The sequence below is a fragment of the Maniola jurtina genome, chromosome 2 (genome assembly GCF_905333055.1).
Source record: "Maniola jurtina chromosome 2, ilManJurt1.1, whole genome shotgun sequence".
Classification (NCBI taxonomy): domain Eukaryota; kingdom Metazoa; phylum Arthropoda; class Insecta; order Lepidoptera; family Nymphalidae; genus Maniola; species Maniola jurtina.
This window is the reverse complement of record NC_060030.1, coordinates 8,717,011-8,735,610: the sequence shown is the minus strand read 5'-3', so window position 1 is coordinate 8,735,610 and position 18,600 is coordinate 8,717,011. Positions and strand designations below refer to the sequence as shown.

Sequence of the window (18,600 nt, the reverse complement as noted above, 5' to 3'; positions counted from 1 at the left end):
CCTCACTTTAGGGTTGCGTATTGTTTTTGTAAGCGAAACAGAGAGTACCTACACCTTAGGTTCTGACGGGTGCCCCACGATACCTCATGTTTTTTAAAAATTCTTACTTCGTGTCAAAGTACCTTGACTGCGATCTGACCTTTGGGTTATATAAAATAACAATTAGAAAACGCCCTTTAGTTCAGCTATCTAAAAATATATTGTCTTTTGTATCATAATATTACCTATGGTAAAAGATGAGGTAACAATGTACTGGACAAAATATCAGGACGTTCCCATACCCTAAAATGTGTAGACAAGCTAAATTACTAGGGTACGTCATTTGGCGTGTAATTACAAAGCGCAGCTGACGCGTCGGCAGCGCCGGCTGCATAGTTAGAGAGATGGGTACAACATCATTTTTGAATGGCTAGTTCACCCAAAGGATTTGTACACTGCAACTACATATTTTGATGAAAGGATATTTATATTTGTCTTGCAAACTATTCAATTAGTAAAATTACACTTCCACAAATATAAATAAATATGTTGTTTTATCTACCCGCTGCCTGATGCTCGTGACTTAATTTACGTGGATTTAGTTTTTTAAGAATCCCGTGAGAATATTTTGATTTTTAGGGTTCCGTAAATCAAAAAGAAAAAAGGGACCCTCTGGCGTGTCTGTCAAGAAAACCTATCCCGTTGACCCAGAATCATGAAATTTCGCAGGTATAATGTCTTATAACACAAGTAAAGGAAAAAAATCCAAAAACCATTGTTGTTATATCATACCAAAAAAAAAAACAATCACACTTTCACATTTATATAAGAGGTAGTAAATATAAATCATGCGACTGACGTACCAATCTGTAGGTTCCTGGTGAGACGAATTTTAAAAAGTACCTATAAAATAAATGAATGATATTAAAACCTTAGCTTTTAATAATGTAATTAAAAATAATTTTTAAAAAGATTTTTTCTTTTAAATTTATTTTAACCCGCTCACACACTCTCTGTCGCAACACGTAATACTAAACAAATTTGAAACTATAGATTTTGTCTATAGATGCACCCAATGGGCCATATTGTGCCAATATCACTAACAGAACTGGTCACTTGACTTATTGAATGTCCGCCATATCTGACTTTATGAAATCATATTTTCAATCATTTTTTTGCTTTTCATCAACGCGTTCTGCATTGTTTTGACTGCTATTATTATAAGCTAGATTTGATATTCTTCTGTTTTTAAGGAAATATTAACAACAGTACAATATTGATTCTTAATCAGGATGCTTAATTTAATCAACGCTCCCAACTGCAGTAAAATTCCAAAACTACTTATTTTTCTATTTGATATAATCACTTATTTAAACATAATAATCGTTATTATGTAAAAAATTAAAAAACCAGTCAAGTGCGAGTCAGACTCGCACAAGAAGGGTTCCGTGCCATCGCACAAGATACCTATACCTAACACTTTTATGTACTTAATGACGGGTTGCGCAACTATTTATGTCATTTAGTAAATTATTTTTTTCATAAATATATTTAAATTTTTTTTGTGATGTAACCACTTTCCGGTTTTCAAATTTTTTCCTTTACTTGTGCTACTTTCATGCTTCTAGGTAACCGGAAAGTACCCTATAAGTTTTCTTGACAGACACGACGGGTAGACGGACAGACAGACAACAAAGTGATCTTATAATGGTTCCTTTTTTCCTTTCGAAGTACAGAACCCTAAAAACATTTATGTACAGAATATAACTAAGAAATTTACAGATAACTGTATCTTTATTTGATACAAAATAATTCATACTACTATTATAAAATATATAAATATTACAAAAATACCTTGTGGAATACAAGCTTCTTTACATCCCAGGAAATTAGAGAGTTCTCACGGATTTTTTATGACATAAAGTCACGTGCATCATTAATTAATCATTTTATGTCACCCAAGATAAAATTTCCGGTAAATACAAATCTTTTATAATATAACAAACTTATAACTTTATAACACCAATTAGGTTAAACCACAATTTTAAGCCATTCCATTCCGATGTCAAAGGACAAAATCGTTAAAATAAAAGCTTCGTGTAGGTACAAGTGACACGCACACTACAAAAGTTGCATTACCGTTGGAACTTCTGCAAACATTCGTTAGATACTTCTATTTGCGGAAAATTGCAGCCGCGCTAGGAAAACTTAATAAAATCTATGTTGTGGCTTATTTTAAGTCATTTATTCTCACGTCTTTTAGTTGCCAACCTACGAGTCTTAAAAAGCCGAGTGTTTAAATAAAATAAATAAAATGTTTAAGAAGGAATTTCGAAATAAATAAATAAAAGATTCAAGAAGCTAATAATTCCCTTCGAGGGTTAATTTGGTACGCTGCTTAGAATGCAGGTTATGCTGATCTAAAAACAAATTTCTAACAACGTATGAAACTTTCAGTCGACGTACAAACATGGATAATTAAGAAGCGTGAAACCGTTTTGAATATTTAATATGTATGAGGACATGGCTACTTGATGAATATTATGTAAATTAACATCCCTAATGAATGTGTTTGTAATATGACTTGTATTTTTGGAAAAAAGAGGAATATCTTTTATGTAATGCGATATGAATGGCTGGTTGATTTCAAAAACATTTCACCGAGAACAACAGCGACTTTATTATTAAAAAAAAGTAAATTAAAATCGGTTCATTCGTTTAGGCGCTACGATGCCACAGACAGATACACAGATACACAGATACACAGACACACAGATACAGATGATATCCGCGATTTCGTCGAGATGGATTTAGTTTTTTAAAAATCCTGTGGGAACTCTGATTTTGAGAGATTAGAAGTAGCCTATGTCACTCTCCAGGTTTTAACTATATCTATGCAAAAAATTACATCGATTAGTAGTTTTTTTTTTGCATGATTGCAGGAAAAACCCACAAACAGATACAATTTAATATTAGCAATGATATTATCTAGTTCGATTTTTATAATGAGTCTCCTAAAAAAATTGTTTTTCAAACTTTAAAGCTTACGACATCTATATATTATCTAATATACCTATATTATGTAAACAGTAAGGTTCTGTCATCACTATGAGGTCTCACAGTGCACTCGAATGCATAGTGTGGATTCCACGAATTAGATTATTGAAAATTGACGTGATGTAGTAATCTGATTGGTGGAACTTACACTGTGCGTCCAAGCGCACTGTGCGACCTCTTAGAAATGATTGTGAATACGGGTCCTAGAGCAAAGGATCCGTTAGTGCAGAAGCAATGTCAGCTGAATCCTGCTAATTTTATTGCAAGTGGACATTTAGCATCAGAACAACCAATGATCTTAGTTCCATTTCAAGGCGTAGATCCTTGCCGGTATTCTATAATTGAATCAACGTCCATCACATAACAAGCATACGAGCAGGAGCGGGTTCCCGCATGTCATTCGCTAAACACGAGTTCGGTCGCAACAAAACCGTGATGCCGCTACATTGCGCGTGTAATTGCTGCCGACGAGTCCCCATTAATCTCGCTAAAGGTCTGTTTCGAGAGCGCATTTTTGAGACCGAAGACTACCTATATAAAGTTGATAGAATAAAAAATCTTTGTATAAACTAATATGTAGAGTAAATAATTTATTATAATTATGTGCAACCTTACTTTGCCAATATTTGTCTTATCGTTTGTCTTTCTGTAGGTTTACTTGTCCTCTTTTTAAAGACCGTTTGCAATTATATATGTTTGTGCTGTCAATTTTCCCTTTCGAAGGCCATTTAGCCAGCGACTGTTACGTGTGAGCACCTGACTTGACCCTGGACATTGTTTTGACCACGTCAAATTATACACCAATGTGATTGTGGTCAGTTTCTTATAATGTCTAAAAAATCTTCGAAAAATGAATTCCAAACATTTCATTCGAATTTCAATACACCCAACAATTTTCTAAAATTAATAAATTCAACGTTTTATCGCTACATCTTCCTTTTCCCATCTCGCCAGCAAACGTTCTAACAAAAGAACAAATCAAGAAACAAAATTTTTTGGAATTTGTACCAAATAGCTTGCATCCCGAAAACCGACATAGCCTACTTTTTACCCCGCAAAATGTAAGAGATCGTACGAGATTTAAAAAATCTAAACCCATGCAGATGAAGTCGTGAGCATCATCTAGTATTAAATAATCCTGACTACTTTCCATATTTATTACTACAAATGTGAAACTGTGGCTGTCTGTTACCTTTTTACGGCTCAACCGCTAAACCAATCTTGACGAAAGGCACAACATTAGTTTTATCCTGAAGGCGGAATAGGACTACTTACTTAATACTTACTTCAATCAAAGAATATTTGATAAAACTAAATCCACGCGAAAGAACTTACGTGCATGAACTTGTTTTATATACTTAATTATTATAGTTAGTAATATAGATAGTTTCTTATCACTTTCTATGAGATCGGGTTTTCGAAAAAACCTGCAGCGTACGTCGAGGTTGCTGTTTCGAAACGTACCTTAACACACGATAAAACGCAAGTCACCATGTAATGTAATACACGATTTTCCCAACTTTGTGAAATCATCACACATTATTAAACAAATTTTGAAATACGCTGATTAAATGGAGGTGCGCTTAGTGCATGTTCGGCGCCGTGCCAAGTTTCGCTTAGCCAGATCCGCATATCGATTAGGTGGCCTTCTTATTAAGCTGGTTGATATAACTAAGTGGGTATATCTATTTTCTCCATTACCAATTAAGGTGCCGTGTTTGATTCAAACTATGTAAATACGATGAAAAATTAGGTAGTCCAAGTTCTACTTATCAATTGAAGTTTATAAGCTTCAGTAGCTCCAAAGATCTACTGTAATACTAATTCATGGCTTAAATGATGTATAAAACGTAGAGTTTCATCGGTTTTGGTCAGCCTGACTTTAGGTGTCGTTATCAAATAAGAGATTCTTAATATTTATATTCCAATAAATCAATAGATAAGGTTAAAATATTATAAATGTGTCTATCTGTTAGCTACAGCTCTGTAACAGAACCGATCTTGATGGAAGACACAGATAATATTCATTTGATCCTGGGGACGAACATAGCATACTTTTTCCTGGAAAATTAAAGGGTTCCCTCACGAATTTTAAAAATTTAACTACTCGCGGAACTCAAGGGTATCAACTAGTTTACCAGTTTACAAAAAACCAAGTAATTTTATTAACAACCAATCAGAGGCTGCATACATTAAATTGTATTTGGGTATAGGATATCCTGCAACAATGAACATGAGGCGCGATGGTGGGTAAATATAAGCAAGGTCCTACCAAACGTATCAGCCTCACAAGGAATTGATTTGTGTGGCAGCGTGACCAGTATAACGGAGCTTGGCGCGCGAGAAGTGCATCTTTTGACCCAGGTAGAGCAAACGTGGCGGTACCACAGTTTTACGATCTAAAACTGTGGCGACACCGCACCGCTCCTATTGGTAGGTATTACCTATCGCAGGTAAGCAATGCAAGCTGACGAGCAGAGAATTTAATAAATTGAATTTGAACGAGAGTCTACCACGAGCCAGTTTCCGCTTCTAACAAGCTACGACGTAAATGGCACTCTCGTCTTCAAATACTCTACAAGACGTCCATAACTCGGAAAATCGGTGTAGATGTGACAATATAGCAGATAGATATTTTATTTTATTCCTTTATTTGTAAACAAGAGCGGTACAATTATATTAATTTTACATTTTAAACTATATAAAAATAAGGCCAAATGGGTTTACAATATACGAGTATGATTACAGTTAACATAAAAGTGATTATAAATTATAACAGAACTAAGCGTGTGTTAGTGTGTGTGTGTGTGTGTGTGTGTGTGTGTGTGTGTGTGTGTGTGTGTGTGTGTGTGTGTGCGTGTGTGTGATATTCCGAGATTTCTTTTCTTGTTTTTCAGAGTTCAACCCCAAAAATAAATTCCTGGCTACACTCATTAATAGTGGATTTTATTATTGTGTTAGAGAAGCTGTATTATTTTTGTCAATTGTAGAGAAGAATGATAATATGCAAGCAAGTATACAATAACAGTCTACTGTCTAGTGTGTGTCAGAACACCAAGAACACGGACACGCAGGTAGATACTAGGATTTCGTAGGTTTACCTATAGCGGGCGTCCGCTATAGTTAGAGCGCATAACCGAATAGGTTCCTGTGATAGTGAACCATTTTATTATGCCTCTTTGTGGCAGTATTAGGTCTCTAGACCAGTTTAGAAAGTTGAAATTAAACCCATGCTTAATTTTAACTTTACAGCTTTTTAACCGACGTTAATAAAGGAAGAGGTTCTCAATTCATTGGAATCTTTTTTTTATTTTAGTTTGTTTTTAAAATGACTGTGACACACAGATGATCGGTTGAAAAAACCAGGGCTCCTTGTTTTACTACGAGACCCTAAAAATGAGGCTCGAGAGGCGTTGTGTCTACCAGCAGCCGGGAGAAAACACATTTGTCTTGTCCCGGCCCGTTAGCGTATATTAGGCGCGCGGAGACATCGCCCGCTGCGCTTCTTAACTTCGTTCCTCCTACATTAAAGTATTGTACGTTCTTCTTCATTATGGCGGAAAGTTTTCGATGGCGTTGCTTAAAAGCTTTAGTTACTTATTATACGAAAAGCTTTACACCAAAATCTGATAGCCTATTTGTTAAAGCAAGGGTTTTCTTTTTTGTAACGCAACGCACATTCGCTGCATACGCTAAACGCGTGTTTGCACTACTAGCTACTATTCGACTTCTGCGTTGAGAACATTGTGTGTATGCGATACTTTTAAATACGAAAAAATCTCTCAGTCTTAAACTTGAAATAATATAAGCAGACCTTTCCTTAGAATTTCTGAATAATCCACTGTCAAAATTTCAAGTTTCTAACCCTAGTGTGTTCGACGTGTGATGATAGATCATCCAGTCAGTTCATCAATAAGGGTAGATATGTTTTTTTTATGTCTAATTGTGTATAGATTATATTATTAACTATCAAGATTCAATTCGTAGTCAAAAACGAGGCCCAAGAGGCGCTGTGTTTACAAGAAGATGCAGCAAAACACATTCGTCTTGTCCCTGCATGTTAGCGTATATTATACGCGCGGAGAGACATCGCCCGCTGAGCTGCTTCGTCCACGTACATTAAGTTATAGCTACTTTTAAAAGTAAATATGTAAATACTGCAAGATTACAATTTTGGTTAGCGTGGATTACTTTTATTTGTGCGTTTTAATCAATTAAATATGAACATCATGAAAAAATCTGATCTCCATAAAGCGTGCGAAGTCTGCCTATTCACACTGGGCCAGCGTGGTGAACTATGGCCTAAATTCTTTTCATTTTTAGAGGGGACGCGTGATCAGTAGTAGGCCGGCGATGGGGTGATCGTAATGATGATGATTCCATTCCCGTAAAACTAGAAATCCATTACAAATGGATTGCTAAAATACGTAATTTTATTATTAAAGATTCGTTTCTTAGATAAGACTTCTTTAATTTAATTCATAAAACATCTCTTAGTTTATCTCAGAAGGTGTGAGGTGGAAAAAACAACATTCATAAACGTAATCGATGAGAAAATGTTTTGTCGCCCGTTATGTGCCGCGCTTGTGTGGTAGTTGTTACAACAAAGAAAGTAGCAAACGCTGGCGCCAAAAAGTCTCCTCACTTCTGTCCCCTCTAAATCTTATAGCAACACGGTGTCATAATGCAAGCACGGCACAAACATGTCTCCGTGCGCCAAGCTTGTTAAGTGGTTTGGAAGAAAAACATCAGAAAAACTTTTCTTATTGTCGTAGCCCGTTCTAGCCATATGTACGCTTACATAAATAGATTTCGCGAATAATAAAGGAAACGGACTTGATAAGCGATTGAATAAGGCTTCTTGAGAAAAACATACTAAAGAAAGCTGAATATTATGCAATTAATAAAGTCGTAAAGTGGCTGAAAAAAGAAAGCTGAGAACAGGCAGGAACAGCTCAAAATAGAATATCCACAGAAAACGAAAAATAATAAGATAAATAAAATCATTTGGAAATGAGTTCTAGACAAGAAAAAGTTCATTCCTACAAAGAATAAGTTACCTACAAATCGGCAGTACAAATGATAGAATGGACTGGATAAGCGGTTGTATAAAGTCTACTCGGGAGAAAACTAACTAAAGAAAGCTGAATATTGTAATGTTCTCTGTTCTGTAAAGATATAATAAGTTAAGAAACAGCCACGAAGCGTCCGGTACCGCCCCTCAGGAAGTTAGCAAAACATCCCTCGCCCGCAGTTTTTGTGGAACAGACTTCGTAATAATAACCTTTGTAATTTCTTCAAGTAAACTTCACAAGTTTTTGAGTGTACCTCAAAGCGAGTTTCCCGTCACTCTTCATACATTATAAACGAATTGTTTCTTCCGACTTTCTCTTTGTTTATGTTCTCTATTCTTCTGTTAATTCTGCGTTAAGTAATTATTTTTATATGCAATTCTGTAGCTCTAAGTTCACAGGAAAAATTTACTCGTTAAAATTAACGTTTATGTCATTATTCGTATTTGTCTATAAAAGTTTCATATCGGCTTCAAAAACGAAAATGCTTTGTAAGAAAATAATTATGGTTATTTCGCTTCTAGGAATGATGTTCTTATGCTTTCATAGTACCACACCGTTGTAAAGGTGATTACATATTCATTGCCTTCATATACTTAATAATCTTTTGGGTAAAAATGAAAAGAAATAATAGACATGAAATCCTGCAATATTGTAAGCATTTTGTTATGAACGACGAATTAGCTTGGAAACCTGTCCAAGACGTCTGTCCTTCGTGAACTCCGCTGCCCGACTACATTTGCGTCACCCCTGTGCCCGACCCTAACCCCGCTACGGCGAATATTTTTTGTGGGGACATAATAATAGCTCTGTATTACTTCAGGAGAAATTCCAAGAAGTTTATAACTCGAGATGAGTTTCGTGTTCCTTGTCATAAATAATAAAGCGGTCGTCGACTACAACGTTGTGCAGATTTTAAGTGAAGTAAAAATTCAAGAAATAATTTTTCACTTTTGGGTTCCGACTTCCGAGTCAAAGGGAAGTTTCAAAACTTGATGGAGACTTTAAGTGAAGGAATATCGAGATTTCTTTATAGCATGACAGACAATAATAATGTAAGATGTCGAATATCATTTTGCTTAAAAAATAATAAGTTAGTGTAGATTTTTAATTAAGAAATTATATTTTATTACGAATAAAATATAGGGGATGTCATGACGTCATGTTGAGCCGACTATTGATAAATTATTTAACTCCAAAATCCGTATCCGTTTAAGGGTCCGGCTGAAAATGAATGTAGGTAGGTACCTACAGTTTATAAATATAAATTGAAAAAATGTTTTAAATACTTATCAGACACAAATTGTAACGACATTACCGCATACACCGTGATCTTTCTAACTTTACTTACTTATCACCTTAAAGATAAATAATTATTACGATTGCCAAAAATATCTTGAACAGCAACACTGTAAAACATCCATAAGTCGCCGATTTCTGTCATGAATAAATATAATATTATGATATTGTACGTACAGGAAGCTGGAAACATGTCCCGCATGATCAAGTCGTTTGTTAGTTGTCATAAAGTATCTAGAAGGGTGACTCGTCGCTTCACTTTGCCGCCTTCATACCGCATTCCATACAAACTTCGTGACTAATCATATTCTGCAAAAAGTTATGAAACCTGCTAGTATTCCTGTTTCAGTATTGTAAGTATACTACGAATATCTACCTAGATAGCTAAAAATACTGTTTGTTGTTAAAAATACGGAACTTTTATTCAACCCATGCCTACATGGCATCATACCAATCATACAGTAAACCTAAATCGCTTGGTATGGTTTTGCTAATAGAATGCTCCCACCAGATCGAACCAGAAATAACATAGAATTACAAATTATAGAATTTCCAATTTGTCCTACCCAGAATTGAACCCAGAACCTTTCGCTTGTAAGACCAAGGCGCTTACCACTGTGCCATATTATGTCTTCAATTTTTTTTTGCCATGATAATATCGGAAATATGGTTACAAGTTACAACTAAATGAAAATTACACCTAGGTATCTTCAATTTTTACTTTACTTATTTTATAGTCAAACTTTATAAAATTTAATCTCTTTATGAATACATTTATTCGTTTAAAAGTCACTGACCTTATATCATAAATTTCGTTCAAAGTACCTAACGCGACTGGGAAGTAAGTAGAGGCACTATTCTCTTCTGTGCTGTCTACAGATTCTACTTAAGTTAATGGATAAGTTACGAAGGCACGGAGTTTACTTTGTGTTTTCAGGTAGACGGACTTGATCGTGAAGTTTTCTTCGTTAATTTGTACAAGTTGGGAGATTCACAAACCTGTCAGTGGAATTTACGGAACGATTTACCGAGACGTCGATTTTAATTATCACATTAAAATTACGTTTAGCTGTATTGTAGGAAATAATTTACCAAAGGTCTTATGAAAATACTAATATTTCATACCCTACTTTAGATCAATTGCAATTTATATCGTTCGATACGCAAATATCTTAAATATTATTTAAGTACCTAGTTGACCCAATTATACCGTATTCTGGTGAAATCCATGCAAGAGACTACATAGAAACTTCTAATAACATCATTGTTCATGCAAACAATATGGTAGCATGGACAGCAACTGGCTTTATTTTTATGTACTTAAAATAAAGTACTTAGTGTATATTGTATGGATAAAGATGAAATTTTCTAATGGCATACCTACTTTTATTCATTAAATCTTACATTCATGACACGCTACGACAAATTACAATAAAGTTAAAAGTTATTTCCAAAAAAGCCAGTTGGCCAAAGTTTGCTCGCCTAAAGAATTATGAAGATTAGCATAACAAAGTAAGCTGGAACTGTGTACAGGGAATGCGCCGCCTTTCCCAACTCACCGATCGTGTACCAACCTTTAATTTAAGTGTAAGAACAAGGCAAGAAACGTCGAGGTAAACAAAACTTTTGTTTATAAAATAATACTTACATACAGGATGTAACCAGAACACTAGCAAAAACGAGAACAGGTGATACTTCTGATGATTACGAATAAGATGCCATAAAAAACTACGATTTCTTTTTTCCCGTATTTTTTAAAAGTTCACAATATATCTATACTAATAAATAAAATTGGAGTGTCTGTCTGTAATTTCGAAATAACTACCGCATATTAAGGTCATATGGTTATTTGAACGATACTATAACTGAATCACACGTTTTTAAAATTTTTGTCTGTCTGTCTGTCTGTCTGTCTGTCTGTCTGTCTGTCTGTTTGAAAAGGCTAATCTTGGGAACGGCTGAACCGATTTTGACGGGATTTTCACAGACAAGTAGAGAATTGATCAGGGAGTAACATAGGCTACTTTTTTAACCGACTTTCAAAAAGGGAGTTGTGTTTTTCTACCTATGTACACCGAAATCTCCGAGATTTCTGAACCGATTTGCGTCATTTCTTTTTTAATCGATAGAGAAACTTTGCGACATTGTTTCATAAAAAATTTGGAGTCCAACTCCTCAATCCTGATGCTGCAGGGGATCTGACCAATCCACGCGGGCGAAGCTGCGGGCATCAGCTAGTTGCAAATAAAACATCAAACTGACGCTAGAGGTCAAGTAAAGTCGTAAATAGGTCACTCGAAGTCAATGCCGCGTCGTAGGTGGGGTATGATTGACCCGAGTTTTGCATGATATACAATGCGGGTTGGATAAATACTAAATCACTAAAACTACAATATAAGGCAAATGGTTATTGGCATTGGATTGTGTTAAGGTAGTATAATAATATAACTAAAGTTTTTGCTAGCTTCTGACTTCTGGTTACACCCTGTATAACGGTGCTAGGGTTTAGAATATTGTTTCGTCTTAGGTTCCAGGCTTAGTAGTGATAGTACATTTTAATCGATCGCTATTGTTAAGCAACGTTGACTCAAGTCGGTAACTGAATAGGTGACCGACTTTTGAGATTCGAATTTGGCCTTTTCATTTCCTCCATGTCTCGGAGAGCACGTTAACGTGGTTATTAATAATGTCTGATAATTTTATTGTAAATCTAAAAATTAATTCTCTTAGTAAAGTTGTATGCGGAAGGATCTGGGTACCCATCGCATTATTATCCCAATAGAACTCCTACCACTATGCAGTCAATGGAAAGAGGGCAGGACCCTCAGCAATGGGGAACACAACTATAAAGGAAGAACTTATTGATAAAGATTTTGAGAAGTCCTACACTTCCATAGTCACTCTTTTACCTACCGACTTGAGTGAAAGTTTCGTATTTGACTGATGTATTGCGCAGTCGCAATTAGGCCATACCATCGTCAAGTGGCTTCCTGTAAAATTTAATAACCTTGGCAAATTGGTTCGAAGTAATCATGCTTGGACATGTTATAATCCTGAAACATGGATCCTTGAAGTAGTCGTAGTACAAAAGGGCGTGTGCACAATGCAAGCCAATGTACGAGTACTACTAACTACGAACTCAAGCTCGGTCACTTCCTTCACTACCAATTACTGTAATGGAACTTTATTTCCTTTCAAATACTCCTTCGGTTAAATACGTCGCTATTTGCTACACTTTCGAAACTTTTAGGTACTTACTCGTATAAGTAAGCACTTGCACAATGCAACTTTTTTTAATTTCACCCATTGACATAAATAAGTAGTTCGTCCAGCAAAGATCTTTTCTTATCGATAGATATTTAGACAAATGAGTTTTCACATTAATTATATTTATTATTAGTAGGTATTTTAACGATATTTATCTATGGTTAGATAAAAAAATCAAAAAAATTAGATTTAATATAGCTCTAGCTACAGATAAGTACTTACCACAGCAAATAAGGCTAATGCAAAAAAGGTAGGTAAAGAAAAATCTTATCAGATTAACAAAAACTGAGAATTTGCCAAATGTGATAAAATTTTAACGGTCAATTAAAGAAAGCTTAAAAGAACGGTAAAGGTAGCTCGAATCGTGGAAGTTTCTGTATTAAAACTTAAAAAGGCGCCTTTGCAGCTTGTACGTGTTCTTTGTCTCAAGTTTTGTGCTCACCTCTAAGGGAGCTCCCCCACAGCAACTAATATTAGTCAATTAGGTATTCAGGACGCGCGTCGCACACCCCGCTCTGCGTCTAGCGACTCCGGCCTACACTCGCTTCTGCCTCTACTGTGTCCTGTAATGCCGCGGGCCGTAGGTACGATATTGAGCTTCTAACTATTAATTTCATCCCTCGTATGTTGTGGATGATTGTATTACATTATCAATTTAGAAAGATGACAGCACTTTGTACCTTCGATACACACATAGTGTACCTACATTAAAACTACAACTGTTTATGGATGATTCATATTAATAGTATATCTATGATTCATCATCATCATCATCAGCCTGTGGACATCCACTGTTGGACATAGGCCTTCCCTAAAGAGCGCCACCACACCCGGTCCTCTGCTTTCCTCGTCCAGCCATTTCTCGCCAGCCGCTTTATATCGTCAGTCCATCGTGCTGGAGGGCGTCCCACACTGCGCTTGCTTATACGCGGTCTCCACTCAAAGACTTTCCGGCTCCAACGGCCATCGCCTCTACGACAGGCTATCTAAGATTCATTATAATAGTAATAATTCAATAACTGGCTATTTCCCACAAGTTCATTCGAGTAATTTATAGCTTTATAGCACTTGGGGCTAATGGGGCTAATGTAGCTATTCTACGAGTATCAGTGAAAGAATTTTCAAAATAGAATTATTAGTTCCGGAGATTACCCCCTATATATAAACTAACAAATTTAACTTTTTATAATTTTAGTGAAGATCAAGTGAGAATCAGTATAAAATAATATAACATGCGGTACTTTTATACTCATTTCACTTGGCTAGTTTTCGTCGAGTTAACTTGCGCTAAATATGTAGACGAATCAAAAGAACGGCTTTTCCTTCCACGCAAGTATAGTAAAAGCTCTTTTTAAAGCACTCTTGGGGTGTTACGACTTTTATCACAGGAAATCCCTCTCCTTTCTGCATAATTCATCGCTATGAAGTTGAAACCGAACCGAAGTCGTAAAAGAAATCGCTCTATGATTTCATGTCTTCGGGAAACTTTATACTTGTCTCTCTTTTGAATCAATGGCCGCTGTAGCCCGTGTTGTATTAGCGTGCGTCACTTGCCTTTTAGGAGCTTTTCAAGACTGGTTTATACGTTTTTGAACTTGAGTTATAGACTATTTATGTTATTTAACCCTGAGGCCATGGAGTCTTATTTAAAAAAAAGTATGAGACATTTCACCGGCGTTTAGGTATTTATTGCTTTATCTATAATAATATGCTTTATATAAAAGGCCTGGCAGCGCAACGCGGAAATGCAGCCAGTATTTTGGCACCATTCCACACGGGCATGCAGAAATTACTTAGATAATGCTTAGTTCTGCTATGTTGTAACATTTTTAATAAAAATAGCCACAAAAAAGCTTTTTTATTCCATAAATAAAAAGACGTTCTTTAATAAATAAATGTAAGATGCTCGGATTGAATTGTTAACCACAATCAGTTGAGAAGAATTCAAAGTGAATTGTTATGAACTTATTTTTTGCTTTGCATTTCCGAGGTAGCGGTTGAAGCTCTTTTGCTTTTGAATTTCAAAAATACCAGACTGACTATTTACAGAAAAACTTATGCAAAAATATTTCATGTATAAATTGAAGTTGATATAAACGACTCGATTTCATTTCATGTATCACCAAGAGCGGTGATAGTCTGACGTCTGGCTCTTGTTGGGGGACGGAGGTTCAATTCCGGGCATGCATCTCAAACTTTTCTTATCTATACTAATTTTATAAAGAGGCAAACTTTGTAAGTTTGTTTGTAGGTGGTAATCTCTGGAACTACTGAACCAATTTGAAAAATTCTTTCATCAGCACAAAGTTACATTATTCCTGAGTGACATAGGCTATATTTTATATAAAAAAATTAGATATCCCCACGAAGATCGTAATAAGCTACCCATGCGAAGTCGGGGCGGGTCGCTAGTTATTATACTATGTAAAGTTATGTGCATTTTAAACAATAAAATATCACTTGCTTTGACAGTGAAGATAAACATCGGGAGGAATCTTGCATCTTTGAGAGTGTGTGAAGTGTGTGTGAAGTCTGCCATCCGCACTTGGCCAGCGTGGTGGACTATGACCAAAGCCTTCTCATTCTGAGACAAGACTGGTCCTCAGTAGTGGGCTGGCGATGGGTTGACCATGATGATGACGATACCTTAGCAGAATTGAAGGGTCATGCGTGCTATAATAGATATCTCGTGTCGCAGCATCCAGTTTCTGTATTTTATCATTGTATCGTGGTTATGAGCGGCTTTACCCTAATCACCCAGCAATTTTTTTGTTTATGCAATGATTGTAATAAATAAAGCCAATCTTCCGCTAGAATGGACCATGTGCCAGCCTAATCCCCTAATAAATCATCATTTAGAAGGAATAATCATCATAAACCGTCGCGGGTGGCGAGTGGCGAGCGGCGACGGCCGATCGCTCCCATACATCATGTTGCGATTACATGTATCAAAAAAACATTAATCCGAATGCCTTTTTATTATTCCGTGGGTTAACGCGTGGTTTATTAATAAATATTATCGTGTGTTCTTCTTGTCCTCTGCGATAGTAAATATTTAGGTTAAAAATCTTCTAAAGTAGATATGATGGCCATGACTTTATTGCGTGGATTTAGGTTTTGAACTCTTTGATTTTCCAGGACAAAAACTAGCCTATTCGTCTCCAAGATGCAATCTCTTTACCAAAGTCAAAATTGTTTATACAGGAGGCTTGCGAAAAAGTAAGTCACAAGTAGACACAATTTCTCATTTATAATATTGGAACAGATATGAGTCTGAGTCGACCGTATTTACTTTAGGAGTAATTTTCATCAAATATTCGAAAACATGACCAGATTAGAAAGATCAGCTACTTATTCACGAAACCTTCAACACTATTGTAGTGCGCCCAAAACAAGCAATCCAATCTGAACATGAAGTGTACGACTGCGCATTGCACAAAACAGATCTCAACCGGGCTTTAGTCTCACCTACACAAATCTCCATGTTCAGATTTCATCGTTTCGTGGAAAATGCACGTCAAAAAGCAAATACTAGGTATACTTAGAATAAAATCATAAAAAATCTATTTTAAAAGACATTGCGCGAATATAAATTGATGCGATGTCGGGAACATCGACCGCCACGTTAGATGCAGTCACGGAGAGACGAGAGTGCCCCTGGGCCCTGGTGGCGCGTCGTCTTCGTTGCACAAACGACATCAACGTCTGTGATTAGTACCTACACTCGTACTCATGCTTCAGGCGTATTCGAACATCTCTCACGTCTAGCATCTCATATCGTGGCCAGAGGGTGATTTATTTTTACTTTTTTGGACGGTCAAAGTTTAATAATAACCGTGGCGTCAGCTTAACCGTCTATTATGCAACCGGACCTAAGTCATTCTTAACGCATACAGATAGTGGCGTTTTTCTCTAAACTAAATTTAGAGTATCTGCATTTTTTCTTTTTAATATTGCTATTAAAAGACGAAACAAGAATTTTAGAAGACTAAATTTTAGTGCACTCTACAAACCATTAAGGCTCGCAACTGGCAGCTAAAGTCGAGGTTTGACAGTCCAAAATTAAATTCGGTACGTCTGTCCTTTTCTTATTACATTGGTAAGAAAAAGAGACGAATACCTACTCTAAAATTTAGTAGCGCTCGGAATCAGTACCACTGTTTGAAACAATGCAACGTGGCTAATTCTGTTGTGCACAATCCCTAAGCTAAACTAAGTATTTTTAGTTCTACGCTTTTCCGCAGAGAACATTACGAAAGAGATAGGTACCTACTTAGACATCTAGACTAGTCATTTTAGTTTAGTTTAGAGATTATATACAACGGAATTGACCACAATATAGTTTTAAAACAGAAAGCCCCAGAGCTCTCATCGTAGATGCAGCCGTAGGGTATTATGCCCGAAGCATCTTCAATGCACGAACATCAACTTTCGCGATTAGGTATTCGACAAGGGTTGGAATAATGTCGCACGTGTCTTGGATAGCGGCATATCGCGGCCAGCGGGGGAATATTGTGAGTTCAATGACAAGCATAATTTATAATTAAAGTAACATGAAAAATATCATCATCATTAAACATTAAAGGCCGGCATTACCTCTGGTGCTGCAAATGTTCATCGGCGGCGGTAATCACTTAACATCACGTGACCCGCCTGCCCGTCTGCTCGCTAATTTTTATTTAAAAAAATGATCGTCAACCGATAAACGTCTACAGTTGGACATAGATCTCTTGTAGGGACTGCGCCGCGTCACGGGTTTGCGCTTCCTGAATCCAGCGGCTCCCTTTTCCCCCCTGCGATGCTTTAGTTGTCACTGTCCACCTAGTGAAGAGTCTGCCAACGCTGTGCTTTCCGGTGCGAGGTCGCTATTCTAGTACCTTGGAGCCCTAACATCTATTGGGTTTTTGCAATATGTGCCACGCCCATAACTACTTCTAATAATTTCGATCGAATTTCTTTAAAAAAATAAGATTTTATTTATTTGATTTAATATTTGTGTTTAAACTATCGTGAGAGATTTCCATTATAAATAATATATAAAGGATCCGGATAATTTTATACCTCTTGTACCAAAAATTTAAAACTAACATAATTTAAAACAGTAACTTTGTGATAACTTTTCGTTGGAGACTGTTGTGGTGTGTGTGCTTTGTATTTGTGTTACCTTTTATTTATTGTTAATACTGTGCGTCTCCATATAAATAAAAAAATAAAAAAAAACACAGTGGTAACACGTGGACAACTGAACCCTTTATAAGATTTCTACCAGAAGCCCTGAAATGGAGATTTAGAAAAAGGAAACTTAGTAAATGCAGAGTAAGTTGGTAGATACGTACCTACCTACCTACTTTTAAAATGTAAGATTTTTATAAAGTAGACGTAAATCTTTATTATATGCATATAACTTAAAATATTATTTAATTGGAATATCATGATATACATTATAAATAGGTAGTGCATAATGTGTAAATTCTTGTTGGAGTGCTCCTCCAAATCATTGCAAAAAGAATTCGATTTTTTTTAATGAAGAACATGCTCGCTATGTATTTCTATAAAAACGGCAGTACAATAACGCACCCCTAATACTTGCAAATTAAAAGGCACGGTGTGCCCTAGGGACTTCTATTTTGTGTCGGTAAAGATTTGCGGAGGGTTCTATCAGATCCCTACTCCTGACACGCTGCAATCGATCATTAATTATATTTAGCATCTAATATTTATGCCACATGTTGCCTTTGCCGATTTTATGACAATGCCCTTTTACTTATTAAGTAGACATTTGAAATTACATTTCACGCTATTTCTGCCCTATTTGTAACTTAAGTATTGCCTCTTTATCACTTTATTATTAAAAACAATTGGACTATTTATGGAATACCGAATTAAGCGACAAAATTGAAAAAAAAATTTGAATGCAGATCGATTC

The 18,600-nt window shown here is 36.0% G+C and overlaps 1 protein-coding gene and 1 long non-coding RNA gene across 2 annotated transcripts in view; both read right to left on the bottom strand.

The window, feature by feature from the left end:
- LOC123877523 (lachesin-like) overlaps positions 1-18,600 on the bottom strand; it is a 126,941-nt gene that overhangs the window by 91,439 nt on the left and 16,902 nt on the right. The gene's annotated exons all lie outside the window — the stretch shown is intronic.
- Positions 11,062-17,757, bottom strand: LOC123877559. The gene is made up of 3 exons (XR_006798614.1): positions 17,745-17,757; positions 13,586-13,591; positions 11,062-11,135 (listed from the first exon to the last, which is right to left on the bottom strand). It is a non-coding gene; the product is annotated as an uncharacterized LOC123877559 (long non-coding RNA).